Here is a 15390-nt window from a genome sequence, read left to right on the forward strand (position 1 = left end):
TTCTCCTAGGTTTCTAGTAGAAGAGTGCTCCAGCCACCGAAGCTCATTCTAAGCTTTCTGTGGTTCTGTTGCAGGTGCCTTTACACAAGAGGGCTTCCGCCTTTACTTAGCTCTATCTACTTGACACAGCCTCACCTGCCTAGACTTGACTGTTCTACATAGACTGGACTCTTCTTGATCAGATCTGACTATATTGGATGCTATTGGCTTCCTCTGTGGGTCTCAGGTAACCATAGAACAGGGTAGCAAATGCGAACCTGAGGCTTGCCATGGCTTGTGCTCATATCAACAAACCATGTTTTAGTCTTATATCTGAACTGGGCCATAGTTTTATTAGTAGTATCTAGAAGGGAAGAATCCATGGCTCAGTGATAGAGCACATGCATTATGTGCAGAAGGTCCCTGGTTCAGTGGCATCTTCAGGTAGGGCTTGGAATGCCTCCTGTCTGACACATGAGAGATGCTGCCAGTCAGTTTAGACCATGGATAGGGAACTACTATGGAGGCCTGAGAGTCGAATTTGACCTACCAGGACTCCCCATCCAGCCCAAGAAGGCCTCCAGTGAGGCTCCTCCTGCTCCTTGAAGCTCCGTTCCCTCAGCGAAGGCATATTCCTTGAGGCTGCAGCTTTGTCAGCTTAAAAGGCTAGCTCCTGACTTTGCTTTTCATCAGGATTCTTGGTAGCTCTTTGTTCTTCTCCAAAGCTTTTTTGCCCTATCTGGAACTGCTTGCTCTTCAGAGCTCACTTCTGTCCCTTTGTCTTTTCCATTGGGTCCCACTTGATTACAGCTAAACTTTTCACTGCAAGGGGTCTCTTTCAGGTTCCAGCTAAAGGTTTCACCGCTGGATCTATGTTTTGTGAGTTTGGTGCGGGGGGGGGGGGGGGCCTGCAGAGACCTTGGAATTTGGCAGGATTTTATGTTGGGGGTGGGGTGGATTTGAGCTGCATGAAATTGGCCTACATCCTTTTGTTGCCTGGCAATTGTCCTTGAGTTGTGAAAGGGGGATAAAGTTCCATGCCTGAGATTTTTTTTTCCCTTGGAATGCTGCTGCTGTGACCTATGCACAATTACCTGGAATTACGTTCTATAGAATTCAGTGAGTCTGACTTCAGATTAGACATGCATACAATTGCTGTGTGCTTTCTTTTTGAGTAAACTCAACTGAATTCAGTGGGACTTACTCCTGCAGATACTTTTAAAATAGGTAAGAATCACATTTTGGCCTCACCCACTTTGCCTGTTGCCCTGCCCACCGCAGCTCCAGAGACCTTTCCCAAATCATCATCTGGCTCCCAGGCTGAAAAAGGTCCTCCGCCCCTGGTGTAAACAATACTGAGCTAGATGGAGCAACAGTCTGACTCAGGATAGGAGAGCTTCTGATGCTCTTCTGATTTGGCAATCTCTTCCAGAAAATCTCTTCCAGAAAATCTCTTCCAGAAAATCTCTTCCAGAAAATCTCTTCCAGAAAATTGCTGTATATCATATTCTGGTGCATGGCACTAGGGTATCTGTGTCGCTCATATATTTACATGTTTTGGATGGTCCATCTGTGAGAGTGACAGATAACCAAAAGGGAGTAAGAGCCGAAATTGATAAAATGTGAGACAGATTTATGAAATACAAATACAACACAGCCCACACCGCTGTATCATAAATATTTGTACAAATATTTCTCTAAATAAGTACTGTCTCATACTGATATGAAGAACTGATGCTTTCGAACTGTGGTGCTGGAGAAGACTCTTACGAGTCCCCTGGACTGCAAGGAGGTCCAATCAGTCCATCCTAAAGGAAATCAACCCTGAGTGCTCATTGGAAGGACAGATACTGAAGCTGAAGCTCAAATATTTTGGCCACCTAATGCGAAGAGAAAACTCCCTGGAAAAGACCCTGATGCTAGGAAAGACTGAAGGCAAAAGGAGAAGGGGACGGCAGAGGATGAGATGGCTAGATAGCATCACGGATGCAATGAATATGAACTTGAGCACGCTCCGGGAGAGAGCGCAGGACAGGAAGGCCTGGCGTGCTCTGGTCCATGGGGTCACGAAGAGTCGGACATGACTGAACGACTGAACAACAACAACATACTGATATAGTGGGCAATTTGATAAAGTTCACTTTCGTCCAGTACAAGAGGCAGATGTGGACTTACAACTTGGTATCAGTTGGGCAGGGACATTTCTTTGTTTGTTTATTGATACATTTAAAATATTTTGATCTTCTGCAAAATGTGTTCAAGATGGCTTGCAATCTATATAAAAATGTTGACTGTATCCATTAAACGAACAATAAAACAATGAATAAAAGAAAATCACAAGCAGCAACAAAAAATGATAATGTCACCAAGGCTCAGGAGAATAAAACAGCCTTCACTTGATGCCTAAATGATAAAAAGTAGGCACCAGGCAAATATTTCTAGGGAGCTCATTCTATAAGAGTGGTGCTGCTACCAAAAAAAAGCCCTGTTCTAGGTACCACCCACCTGATCTCTGAAGGTGGGGAATTTCAGAGCATCTCCACACCAGCCTAAAATCCTGCATTTAAAGTGGGGCTTTCTGCTTCCATTTTACATGCCAGATCACAATGGACTCCCTTGACACATGCTTCCCTTTCCCCCTCCTTCTCCCCCTTATCTGAGTCTTCCATATGTTTCAGTGATCTAGCTCCTCTTCTTGTGGTTTTTCCTTTTCCACGGAGGGAACTCAAGCGGAACACAAGTGGGGTAATTTGATATCTCATTATCTCTGATCTATTTAAAAATGGAATAAAGGTAATTTAGTGCAAGAGACACCCTGGAGGTTAATGGCATCATCTAAAGGGCCTGCAAACTTCCGTGAGTGAGCAATCTGAATAGCAGGATAAAACCTCCATGTGAAGAAGCTCTCAGAGGAGGACTGAGATAATGATCTTAATGAATGAGTAGGTTCAGGCCACTTAGAGCGTCATAGGTCAAAGCCAGCACTTCGAATTGAACCTGGAAACAAACTGGAAGCCAATTCTGTTCTTTTAACACCAGCTAGATACATTCATTATGGCTGGACATCTGCTAAAAGGGTGGCGCAAATTTGCAGGATAAGGTATTCTCATTACTGTTACTCACACTCAGCTCTGGATCCTGCGCTCCACTATAATTGTGCAACAGGGCATGGGATCAGGCTGCTAGCTGTTGCCAGCTATGAAAATGCTTGCCATATTTTGCCTGGTTTAGGCAGCTGTCCATTGTGAGCTTTGTGCACTCTTAAGTGGAATGGACCATACGTCTGTTACCCATTCTGTATGCTTTGCCATTTCCATTCTGTCTATAAAGCAGGCAGTGTGTGTCGTCATTGCCTGACAAAGAATCAATTACTGTGAAGATCTGGCTTCTCTGAGAACATAAGCTTTTAGGGTTGAGGCAAGAGCCAGTTGCCATCTGCCACAGATACACATAATCAGTTGGTTGTATTTGAGTATTTCATTACACAGTGCACTGAAAATAAGGTGAAAAACCCCAGGGACAAATCTGTACAAATAATGAAATATATAAAAGCATTTTTAAAAAATGCCAATATTTTAAATTTTTGAGCATTGCCTTAATATAACAAGAACAAAGTAATTTTTATATATAAAAAACAATCATGTCCTTATTGCTGTAATTTGAAAAATACATGGATATTTTCCATATTTATTATCTATAATAATAAAACAGGATGCATGTCTGTCCATCCATCCGTCTGTCTGTGCCATTGTGCTAAGACCACGAAACCTAGATGCTTGAAACTTGGCATTGATACTAGGGGGACTCCAGGGATGTGTACCTCAGGATTGTTTCTTTAAAATGCATTAAGTTTAATGTGAATGTATCTGTGTGGTTGAAGCCCACAACAACATCTTCAGTCACTAGGAGCAGACATCTCTAACCAGTGCATAGCTTTGCAATCAATACAGTTTGAAGCCATGGGAGAGTAGCAGGCTGGGAGACAGAGTTATATAGTTCCCCCTCTCCCCTTCTGTGGAGCAGACTCCTCAGGGGAATAGATTGGACAGACCCCTCTGGGGGCACAAGGGGTGCACCCCAGCAGGTTCTGTGCCTAGTGGTGCCAGTGGGTGTGGCTTCACTCAGATAGGGCAGGCACAACGTGTACAACTCTGACAGCTGTGTACGTTTTCTTGAAGGCTTCTCTGCATCAAACTAAGAACTATTCCAGCCCATGTGAAATTGTTTTCATTCCCTCAAATGTGAATATAATGATCCTATTTCACTTTTGCCTACTCAAAGATTAATACTACTTCTGTGAATACTACTTTAACTCCTACCTTTACTGCTACCTTAAAATGCCTACAGTTTGGTAGGCACTGTACAGAAATGACATGGTTCTTTCCAAGCAGATTTATAGTTTAAGGGTGCAATCCTTCATGGAAGTAAAATCATTGAAATGAATAAGACTTATTTCTGAGTTAATGGGAAGAAATGGATTGTAAGGCTGCAGTCCTCCTTCTAGGCTTAATTGGGAGTGAATGTAACTGAAATTAGTGATTCTTGGGATTATAACATCAAACTGTAATCAAACCTGTTCCCCAAGGTAAGATCCTTCAGAAAACAGCCCTCCATAGTTTAGCCCATAGTTGCAGGAGATCACATTTTGGTTTGAAAGTACCTTAACCTCTCCATTGTGGAGGAAAAAATCCACAACTTCTGTTCTTTAAGTCTGTCAAATCAAAATTTCAGAACCAAACAAAATACACCATTAACAAGCTGTGATAGCTTTTTGCGGAGTATTAAGAAACTGTAGCATTCTGAAGTCAAAGATATTCTTTTTGTGAGGGGGCAGCCAGTAGCAGGAGCATGGACAGGGCGGGGAACAAGACTCTCATTCGCTGAGCAGTATCTCTGCAGTTGATGTTAACTTCAACTGGTGGGGCTCTGCCCAACCCAAAAGTAAGGTGGTTTAAAGTGCTCTTGTGTGACTTGTGAAAGGGATTTTTAGGTGGTGTATACTCCGCTTTTCTTGCTTCGTGTGCTGCTGATGGAGCAAAGCCGATTTCATGACAGTCTAGATAAAACCAGAAAGCACTTCTTATTCCATTTCCATGTAGATTGGCCCACAGTGTAGATATTGTTTCTATTCAGATCCATACAAACAGTTCCAGAGACCATTGGGAAGAGGCTAAAGAAAAGAAGTGAGCAAAGTCCTTATGGATTTCATCATTCTTTCAAAATATTTAAGCAAATAATGTACTTAGCTCCCCTACTGAAATAAAACGGACTTAAACATGCTTAACTTTGGTGCTTTCTCTTTAAAGATGACATAATAATGAAAGAACCACATATCCAGAACAAAGATTCTCCTTTGATTTGTTTCTTCCTACATTTGCACACGTTTACACACAACTTTTCCCCTTCTTTTTGTCACCATGCTCTATAATCAACATGCCATTCCAGTTTCTGGTTACTCAGGTTTCAAATCTGTATAAATAGAACTTCTTTTATTTTGAGAATATCCCCATTTTTTAAAAGAAGCCCAAACAAAGGCACACATTATTGGAAAGTCAGAGTGTAGCTGCCAGCAAACAGAAAATTATGCATGAAGACATGAGCAAAATAACAGAGATACACTGTTTGGGTGCTTAATCCTTTAGAAATTTGCCTGATGAGATTATTTTCACTTCAGTAAAGTGGTTCTGATATTGTAAAATCTGAGAGATGATCTACACATTCAGGAAAAAAGCATATAGTACAGCTCTCCTGAACTTGGATTACTTCAGAATGTAAGAGAGAGATCAGAGGTTACATGTTTGAATGCTCTCCCATGTTTAAAAACAACTCCATACACACAGAGGAATAAAGCTAGTCTAGAATCTCTCCTGATATGCTAATCTTTCACAAGCACTGATTTTTTTTTTTTATGTGAGGATGCATTATGTACTCATCACACATATATCCTAAAGTGGTATAGTCCCAGCAGAGTAGTATCACTTTATTTTACTGAAGGTATAGATCAGCTCTAAAGCTTTTAGGGTTTTTTTAGTGACAAGCACTGCATCTGGACATCACTCTAAACCAAGGATAGGCCATGTGCTGCACATGCGCACCAATGTGGCTCCAGACATCTTTCTTGATGTCTGCCAAGGTGTCTTAACCCTCCCACTTATTTGTTAAAAATTCACTAATTTTCTTACCAGCAGCTGGGATTGCTGCGAAATAGGTTTCTGTTGATGGTGAAAACTGAAGGTTCAAAGGAGCAGTTTAGTGTGTTGGAAATCAGACCCCATCTCTGCCTTGTACTCAGTCTTTTGGGCAGGTTACTTGTCCTTTGCCATGTCTCCTATGGCAGCCATTTTGTAGTGCCCAGGACAGTTTTTTAAATTGCCAAATGTGCACATGGCCCAAAAAGATTGCTTATCCATGCTCTAAACCATAGTTTAGTCTGATGTGAATGAGCCTAGGCAAGCCTTGGGCTTGTGTGCCCTTCCCTCTCATCCTCTGGCTTGGGAATCTGGAGGAGTTCAGAAGCTTTCACTTTCATATTCCATTAATCACAGTTTAGCATTTCATGCAAACCCTAAACTGTGGTTAATGTTAGCCTGTGGTTTAAGTTTGCTTGTTTCAAACAAACCATTGTTAACAACCCAACAAGCTGTGGTTTGGCAAAAACAGAAGCAAAAGCAAAGGAGGAGACATCATGTCAAATGATGTTTTTTTACCATAATGTCCAAATGTGGCTAATAGGTCAAGTACATTTTATTTTCAAGGGCTTGTTCATTGTTAGGATTAGGGTTACGACAAAGAACAGCCAGCAAGCAGTCTGTCATTTTACTTCATACACCATCTCCCTTGACTCCACAGGTATGCTTGTATAACATAGACACATCTAGAAGAATATGGGGAAAATCTCTGATGGCAATGCCTTTGACACAAATTGGCTGAGCCAGTATAGTGGCATGTAATGTTCATGACAATTTTAAATGCTCAGGCAACAACTTGGTCAGAACGTTTACAGCCCAGCTACTGAGAAGGAAGAGAATGTTGTTCAGTTCAAAGTCTAAGGACAGGAATAGCTTTTTGGGGAAGGGCGAGGAATGAGAAGAGGACTTTATTTCAGGTAGAGAAGCTAAGAGTCAAGGAGTCTGAAAGAAGGGTGCAGGGCATGCAATAGAGATCGAGTTAACCAGGGAGCCGCCATTGTGGGCACACGCGGGTCCAATGACAGGAAAGGAAAGGAGCCAGCAGGAGCCTGCATAGCAGCAACCGTGGTGCCTCCCTGCAGCCTGATAGCGCCAAGCCAATCAAAAGGCTGATAGGCTCGGCTGGGTTGTGATTGTGAGGAGACAAGCTAAATGGGAGCAGCAGCAGGTGGTTTCCTGTGTGGTCCACCTGGCTCACAAAAAAATGGGGCCTCGTGTGTCAGCTGGCACCATTGCATTTGCCAGCTTCCACACCCACCCACACCTGGTAATAGTAGATCTTGCAGTAGACAGAAGTCAGTCACCAGTTAACGGGGCTAGGAAAGGGTTTTTGCCTTCCTCATTGCAAGATTAGGCTGTGTGTAATAAGTTGAACTAGTTATTTCTGTGCTGCCTTGGTGGAATTGTATTATTTATGTCACAATTTTGTGGGACGTGATAGGCATTGGGCTGGATCAATTTGGGAGGGAGAGAGGGATTGGGCTCCCCCCTTCCCTGTGGTGGGATCCCCTTAAGGGATCTGGGTGGATGTGGCACAAAGACCAGGCCAGCACAGTGGCTGCAAGCTTGGCGCATCCAGGGTGGAGGGAAAGGGGTTCACATTAGTGGTCTGCGCTGTGGTGGCCCTCTGACTCTTCCATCCACCGCCAACGCTCCTGGCGGACAGGCCAGGAAGGAAAATAGGACAGCAGGCGGGCTGCCTGATGGGAGGATCCACACCCTATGCCTCCGCCAATCCTATTCAAAAAATTAATAAAGTTGTGGCCAATTTAATAACCCATTTAAGTTGGTGTCTCTGGTTTGTTCCTTTCATCTGCCACGTGGACACAATTAGACACTACGCCACACAGTGAGAAAGAGGAGCCTAAAGAAAGGATAGGTGGAGAATGTGGCCAAAATTCGTACTCCAGTTCAATTTTGAAAGATCAGTTCCAAAGAGACATCATATTAATGAGTTGAGATTCCACTTCTGTCAAACAGTATACTACTTTCTTTTAATTAAAGCACATATATAATCTCATGCCCCTTACCAGTACATAATGCTTAGCAATGTCATTCCAGTATCAAAAAAGATGACTTTGCATTGGTGTCATATGGCCATTTTAATGACATACAGGGAGATATGCCTGCATAGATGCTTAGGGCCAGGTATATTGTGAATATTATTAAGCATTTTACTTCACTTACAAAATATTTGTTCTGCTTTGCTTTATGTGTAATGTAAACTTGCATGTCCTACGTGTACATTTTTACCAGTACCGATTAACATTTTGACAGTCATAATGGTCTATTTCTACTATTTTTCTGCAAACAAAATACATAACATTTGTTTTGCAACAGGACGGTTCTGTTGTGCAGCTGCAATTTGTGCAGCTGCAATCTCAAAAGGCTTCAAAATTTTATGTTATGCCCCATTAATGGAGTTTTGAATGAGTTTTCCATCCATTTTTATTGCGGAAGGGAGCAGAGGGTCAGAGAGCTGTTGAGTGGGAGGGTGTGTGGGTTGAAGTATGAATCCATGTGTAATATTATTTCATTTGAAATTAACCTCAGATATTCTTGCCCAGATATGTGAAGTACAGTATATATGTGTGTATGTGCCTGAATGAGAGAGAGAGGATGGATCAGTTCTGACAACACTTTTCTCTCTTTGATACAAAGGAAATAGCTGCTGCCCAAGCCCACACTCTGCAGTTTAACAGAGTTTCAAAAGAATGCATAGGATGTTATAAATATAAGAGGAGTTTAATGAAAGAGTATACAGATGTCTTTCATGTATTTTAAATTGGAAAGACTAATTTTGAAACTAAAAGAAAAACAACAGTGAGCTATGAGCCATATGCTTCATATTACTGAAGTATGTCTTGCACAGGCCTGTCATTCAGTGAGAAACAACACAGACTAAAACAGAGATTTTTTTTCTTTAAAAATTGACTTGTGGGAAGGCAAACCATCTCTAAATATGTGTTTTATTATCTTTGGGTGTTCTTTACTCATTTACCACCATGATTAAACCAATGCCATGGCATCAGGAAAAAAGGGTCCCCTCAGGTTCCTCTTCTTACCCTCACTGCACATATCAAAGCACATAGCAGTCTGACTGCATACTGTTGTGGTCCAAGAAGAAGAGAAGCAGATACAAGTGCAGTTTTGCAGCCAGTAACACTGTTTCTCACCAGGACATCTTGTATCCACACTTGAACTTACACTTTTGCAAAGATTTAAGTTTTATTGAATACCAAAGTTGTGCAAGGTGCGGTACAATAAATAGAAATTATATGGTTGTTTCCCCAGTAGACTTTCAGTTAATTCCAAATGGAACAATAAATAGAAATTACATGATTGTTGCCCAGTGGGCTTTCCATCAATACCAAATGGAAGAGATATGGGAGGAAGATCAGAACCGACCATAAGGAACAAGGGTAGGGGTGTCAAAAGGCAACAGAAGGACAGATAAGACTAAGGCCCAGTTTAAATTTCTAGGTGAGATGTAGCTGCTCTCATGTTGCTCCGGTAATGTTGGAAATGATTAAAAAAAACCTTCCACATGTGGGGCTAATGCAAGGTGGATGTACCAGGCCCATGCCTCCTTACCTTGCCCCTAGCATCATGCTCAATGCCACCCTTGCCATCCATGCCATAATACAGCTATAGAAAGAGAATAGTGGAGCCAAGCTTTGGGCTGTAGTAAAGCAGAACGGGAAAGGGAAACATACTCCCCGGGAAGATTCAAACATAAACAAACAAACCAACCACATTTTCTTTGTAGAGCAAAAGGTCGCCAAACAATCAGAAAGAAACTTCTGGTTCTTGAGATGATGGAAATTTGGAACATTTCAGCCTTTTCACCTCACTCAAGGTGAGGCTTTCTTTGCACCAGCTAATTCTGGCATGGTTTTTTGTATTACACATTTGTCTTGTCCCTTCTCCTGTCATGACTTGTGCTCTGTATCAGCTTTACCACTGAGTGCTCTACCACACAGCTATGGACCTTATATAAACATTAGAGTTAATACAAGGTCCATAACTGAGTGATAGAGCACTGAGGGAAACATTCCTGCCTGAAACCCCGAAGAGCCGCTGCCAGTCAGTATTGCAGACGGTATCAAGCTAAATGGACCAATGGTCTTACTTCGTTTAAGACAGCTTTCTATGTTCCTGTGTATATCCCAACATAGAAAATAGATGCACAATGTTCTTTAAACTTTTCAAAACCTTTCTGGACGGTTATTTTGGGATTTCCTCCATACAAGCCCTTGTCTCATTCCCCCTCCCCCGTCCCATCTTTTTCAGGTTCCATGATATTTTCTCAAATCTAATTGTGTACACGTCTACATACTCAGAAATTGGCAGTAATTTAAAAACTCTTGTCAATGTTTTTTTAAAAGAAAAAAAATACCTCACATATGTCTGCCTATATAGCAGTCACTTATAGGCGACTTAGGGCTTTCTCTCTTTAAAAGCTAGAATAGTACATTTTTTTAAAAGAAGGTGAAATTATCCAAGATGCTGAATTTTATGGTGATACCACTACTTGTGCAATGCAGTTGCAGAAGCACGTGTCTGTAGAGCACTTAATTGTGGGTTGCGCAGAGGTTCATTAATGTAGCCACCACTTGGGAAAACATGAAGCCCCAAGCCTGTACTCAAACTGAAGAATGCTGATCCTGAGAAAACCTTGGAGAAGAATCCTTAGGCCTTACATCTTATGGGTTGTTGTTTTTTCTCCTACAAAACTGGTGAAGGTAACCCTGATGTACCAGTTGGTGAAGTTACTCTGCATTGTGAATAGCAAACCAAGAACAGTTCTCCAGAAAGGGTAACAAAGTCCTGGCCCATGGTGATTGATGAGAATGTTATAAAAGTGCAATGAGCTGGAAAGTCATCATCTTGTCTTTTCCTTTGCCACAGGAAAGGCATACCAGAGAGAGATCTCTTTTCTTCTGCTCCTGCATAAGGAGAGGTTCCATGGCATGGAAATGTGTTACACCCAGCTGCTCACTAGTCTCAGGGCTCACAGTAAATAATACTGTTTAGTATCTAAGGCACAAAAGAGAACAGCATTCTTTTGATAGTGATTCCTAGCCTCTTTCATTTGCTTTCCTAAATATACAGTTTGCTTCCAATTCACTGAGTGGCATTTTGCAACAGTGCATACTTTCGTGTGGTGGGCTCTCTGATTGGTGGGTTCTTTTTTCTTCTTTTTTTTAATTGGCATGAGTAAATGAAAGGCTACTTAGGCTCTGATGTAGCAGAGGCACTTTAGTTTGTTTAAAGTTGTTTGCTGAACTGAGCAGTATCTAGTTTAACCCTCTGAATTCATTCTCCATGGGGTGATTTGTAGTGGGAGAAATCCCGAATTCCTCACTAATTGCAACGATGCCTTTATACATTCATATCTTATTTGGAAATAACATATAGTTTGGAAAAATTATTTGTTCTTCTTAACTTTTAATTCTATCCATCAGTTCCTCTGGCAAGTTCAAGCTCTTTTGCATGTTTTTCCCCTTCTGAATTTGTTGAAAGTTTCATTGGCACAATATATTGGATATAACACTTTTGCTAGGCCTGGAAATGTATTTGCCACAGCTTCCTCCTTGCTTTAAAAAATTGCTGCCTTGGATCTCTTTTCTCCTTCCCGGGTCTGTATTTCTTTCTCTTGTCAAATTTACCTTGTATGTTTCTTGGGGAGGGGCCATAACTCAGTGGTATGCAGAAGGTTCCACGTGCATTCCCAGCATCTTTATTTAAAGGGCCTTAGATTACAGAGCTGGGAAAGATCTTTCAGAATTTTGATGGTGCAGTAAAAATATTAAGGCCATGTTCTCAACTGCCATAAAATTGGTGCCTTAGCATTTAGACAAACATGGATTAGAGGCCTTATTTACACTGGGGGTTTTCATGTTGATCAAGTGTGGCAACTGCTAGCCAGTGCAATGAAGAGAAAAGAAATACCAACTTCATAGATGACTGCCCCCAAATGGAGATACTCAGGAAAAAATGGGGATCCATCAAATATAGGGTGAGGGGAGAAAAGACAGAAGGAAGGAAACGCCCTCTGCTCCATTTCCTCCATCACTGTGATGTGTTTTTCCCATACTTTCCAAGGAGCGGATTCATGAGAAGGAGTGGTCTTGCTTCTTCTTTGTTGCCCATGTCTTGTCACAAACCCTCTATTAGAGGAGTTCAGCTTGGACTCAGGGGAAGGATGTGATGTGAAGGTGCAATAGTTGCTTGGCTCCTCCCGGGTGGTGCCATATTATCCTATTCAAAGACAATGGAGAAGAAGCTGTTATATTCATGAGCTTTTTTCAGTTTCTCTGGATCCTCATCCCTTGAAAAACTAAGTCAAAAATGGCCATTCCCCTTCCTTTTGATTAAGAATGAATGATTCCTCATAATCACCTGTTTTTATATTAGGTTATTAACAGTTTGGGAGGCCCAAGAAGTTTCTTCCTGGCTTTAGCCATCTAGCTAGTGTAGACTTTGAGAACCTCTCTGGTCTAGGCAACTTGGGTTCACAGAAAAATATCCCATTTAAGGGGGAACTATTATGTTTTGTATGCAATCTGAACACAAGTCAGTTTTCATAATTCAGATGTTTCTCTGAATTTCTGTCTGGGTTGTCTTAAGAAATGTGTGTTGTTTTTCTTTTGGATGCTCTGTTCTTCTTTGATCAGGTTCAGGTTCATCACAATGTCTCATTTCTTAAGAGATTATTCTGTGATGCCACTCTAGTCAATCTACAGAGTAGAAAAAATTGCAGATTTCCTATTTGAGAAAACTTCATCTCCTGAGTCTGAAGCTGCTTGCAAAAGCTCCCCCCCCCCGAATGCATTGTTTCAGCTTCCTAATCACTGACCAGCTGTCTTGTTAGTGAATAGAACTGTGGGCCCCATGCCATGTTTCATGTGAGGTCTTGGCTGGGTGGCCAAGCAGGCAGCCTGCAGCCACTGTCAAAGCACTGCAAGAGGTATTGGCACAGCAGTGCCCCCATTAATTTCTGCTTGTCACATGCTGTCATGCAAGTTACACCAGAGAGGAAATGACCGTTGAAAAAAGTATGCTTGTGGCACTTGGTCCCCTCTAGACATTATCCTTGAGGTTAAACAAGTGGATACAATTAGCTGCTGTCCACAAACAGCTGTTAGGAAGGAGAAACCCAGATCTGGGCCCCATAGCCATGTGTCTTTCCTGTTAGCAAGGAGAGTTTGCTCCCAACATCTGCCATATTTTAACCCTTAATGAAGGTGTTCTGCTGTACAAAGCCAAACCAATAACTAGCAGAGCAAGTCTGTGTATGACTATTCAGATGTAAGCCCCACTGAGTTCAATGAGAATGACTCCCAGGTAAGTGCACATAGGACTGCACTGTATGAGCTACTGTACTGAATTCTATGTTGTGCAGCTCAGGATGCAAAGCCTATAAAACACATGATTCCATATTTCATTCCCTAGAATTTTGCCTTTTTTGCATTAGTCTTCAGTTCAGGCCCTCCTGGCCCTTTAGAAGACTCACATATTTGTTTTTATTTATAATACTTCCATACTGCTCAATATAATATATCTAAGCAGTTTACATACAATAGTCTCTAAGTGGTTCACACACACATTCTCACCATTGCATTTACTGGTTTAAAATAAAAGATTATTCCACAAGAAGACTTCTGGAACATCATAGATACATAGGTATTTCCCTTCAGCAGCCGAAGAAACGTTCATTAGACTGTTTTGGTGAATGGCCTGGTGGGCATTCACCAAAATATAGTATATCTCCCATATAATGTATGCTTCTTACGTTCACTTTTGACACGATAAAATCATCATGAGATTATTGGGTTGGCTCATCAGTTTGATGTGGTGAATATAGTTTTATGGAAACACAATCAGTCCTGTGAACTGGTTCCTTAACATGTCACAACTACATTCAAAATAATATTTCATGCAGTGAAACTGTTGAGGTAAAATCACCATGCTGACTTTCCCACAATAACAAATGTGAAATTGGCGCTGAGCAGTGCTTAACATGTGTGTGTGCACGAGCCTGTGTACAAAAACGCCTGGATATGGTTATAACAAAAGCCCTATTCAGGTATTCTGATAATGAGTTTAATAAACATGCAAGGAGCATGTCCCCTCCATTGTCACATTTGTCGCCCTCTACATATGGAAGGCGACTTTATAAAGAGGAGAGGCATTCCACATGATCCAGAACACTGGAAATTAGGGCTATACCCACTGAGAAATTCTTCCTTCCAAGAAAGCGTGCCTCCTTCCAAGTGAGCCTGCTTGAGAACTTCACTTAGTCCCTGAGGCACTTCTTGTTGTCTGACAGAAGTTCAGCTGATGGGGTTCAGTTGCTGTGGCTCCCAAACTGTAGGACATGTGTGGGGAACAAATGACCCTCCAGATATTGTTGTATTACAATTCCCATAATTCCAGGCCATTCGCCATGTTAGCTGGGGCTGGTGGGAGTTGGGAGTCGAATGACATCTAGAGGGCCTCAGAACAATGTCCCCAAAGAGGTACGCCTGGCCCCCTCTTTGCCTGTTTTTAAGCAGGCTTTGAAAACAATATTAGTCTGGCAGGCATTTTTATTTATTTATTATGGCCTTGATTGATTTGCTCTGCTGCATCTGCTGTTTTTGTTGTTTTGTATTGTTTGTATTTTGCTATGCTTATTTAATTTATTTTTCATTTCTTGCAAGCTGTCTTGAGTCAGCATGTGCTTAGGAAGGTGGGATCTGTATTTTATTAAGCATAAATAAAATGTAATTGATGCTAAAGTAGAAGATCTATTTTTGGCTTCCATCCTCAAGAAAAGATACTTGGAATCAATCTCAGTTATCCCTGGTGGAGATTCTGGTGGGGTATAAATAAATGTTTCCTGACATGTATTTCTCCTATTTTTAATTTTTAATATTAATGCTTAGTGTTGTTTTGGTAAATACACTGTTCTACCATATGTATACTTTTATGTGGACTTTTAAAAGAATTTTATTTTATTCTTTGTTATATTGTCTGTGAACTAATTAAATTTATTCTAAATCTATTTTTGCTTTGGGACTATATTTTAGACAAAGAGATGTAGTAATTAAACGTATATTTATTCAGATGGAGATTGCAAATATGTTGTCACATAAAGTATGGGAAATGCTTCTTTCCTCTTGGTAGCTATGGAAATTTCACTTGAAGTGAAATTTCCATATATCACCATATACTC

At 41.2% G+C, this 15390-nt stretch overlaps 1 protein-coding gene across 3 annotated transcripts in view; it reads left to right on the forward strand.

Moving 5' to 3' along the window:
* CDK6 (cyclin dependent kinase 6) overlaps positions 1-15390 on the forward strand; it is a 156328-nt gene that overhangs the window by 61342 nt on the left and 79596 nt on the right. The gene's annotated exons all lie outside the window — the stretch shown is intronic.

This window comes from Heloderma suspectum, chromosome 5, assembly GCF_057233095.1.
Source record: "Heloderma suspectum isolate Gila_16-S chromosome 5, 16-S_ref, whole genome shotgun sequence".
Lineage (NCBI taxonomy): Eukaryota > Metazoa > Chordata > Lepidosauria > Squamata > Helodermatidae > Heloderma > Heloderma suspectum.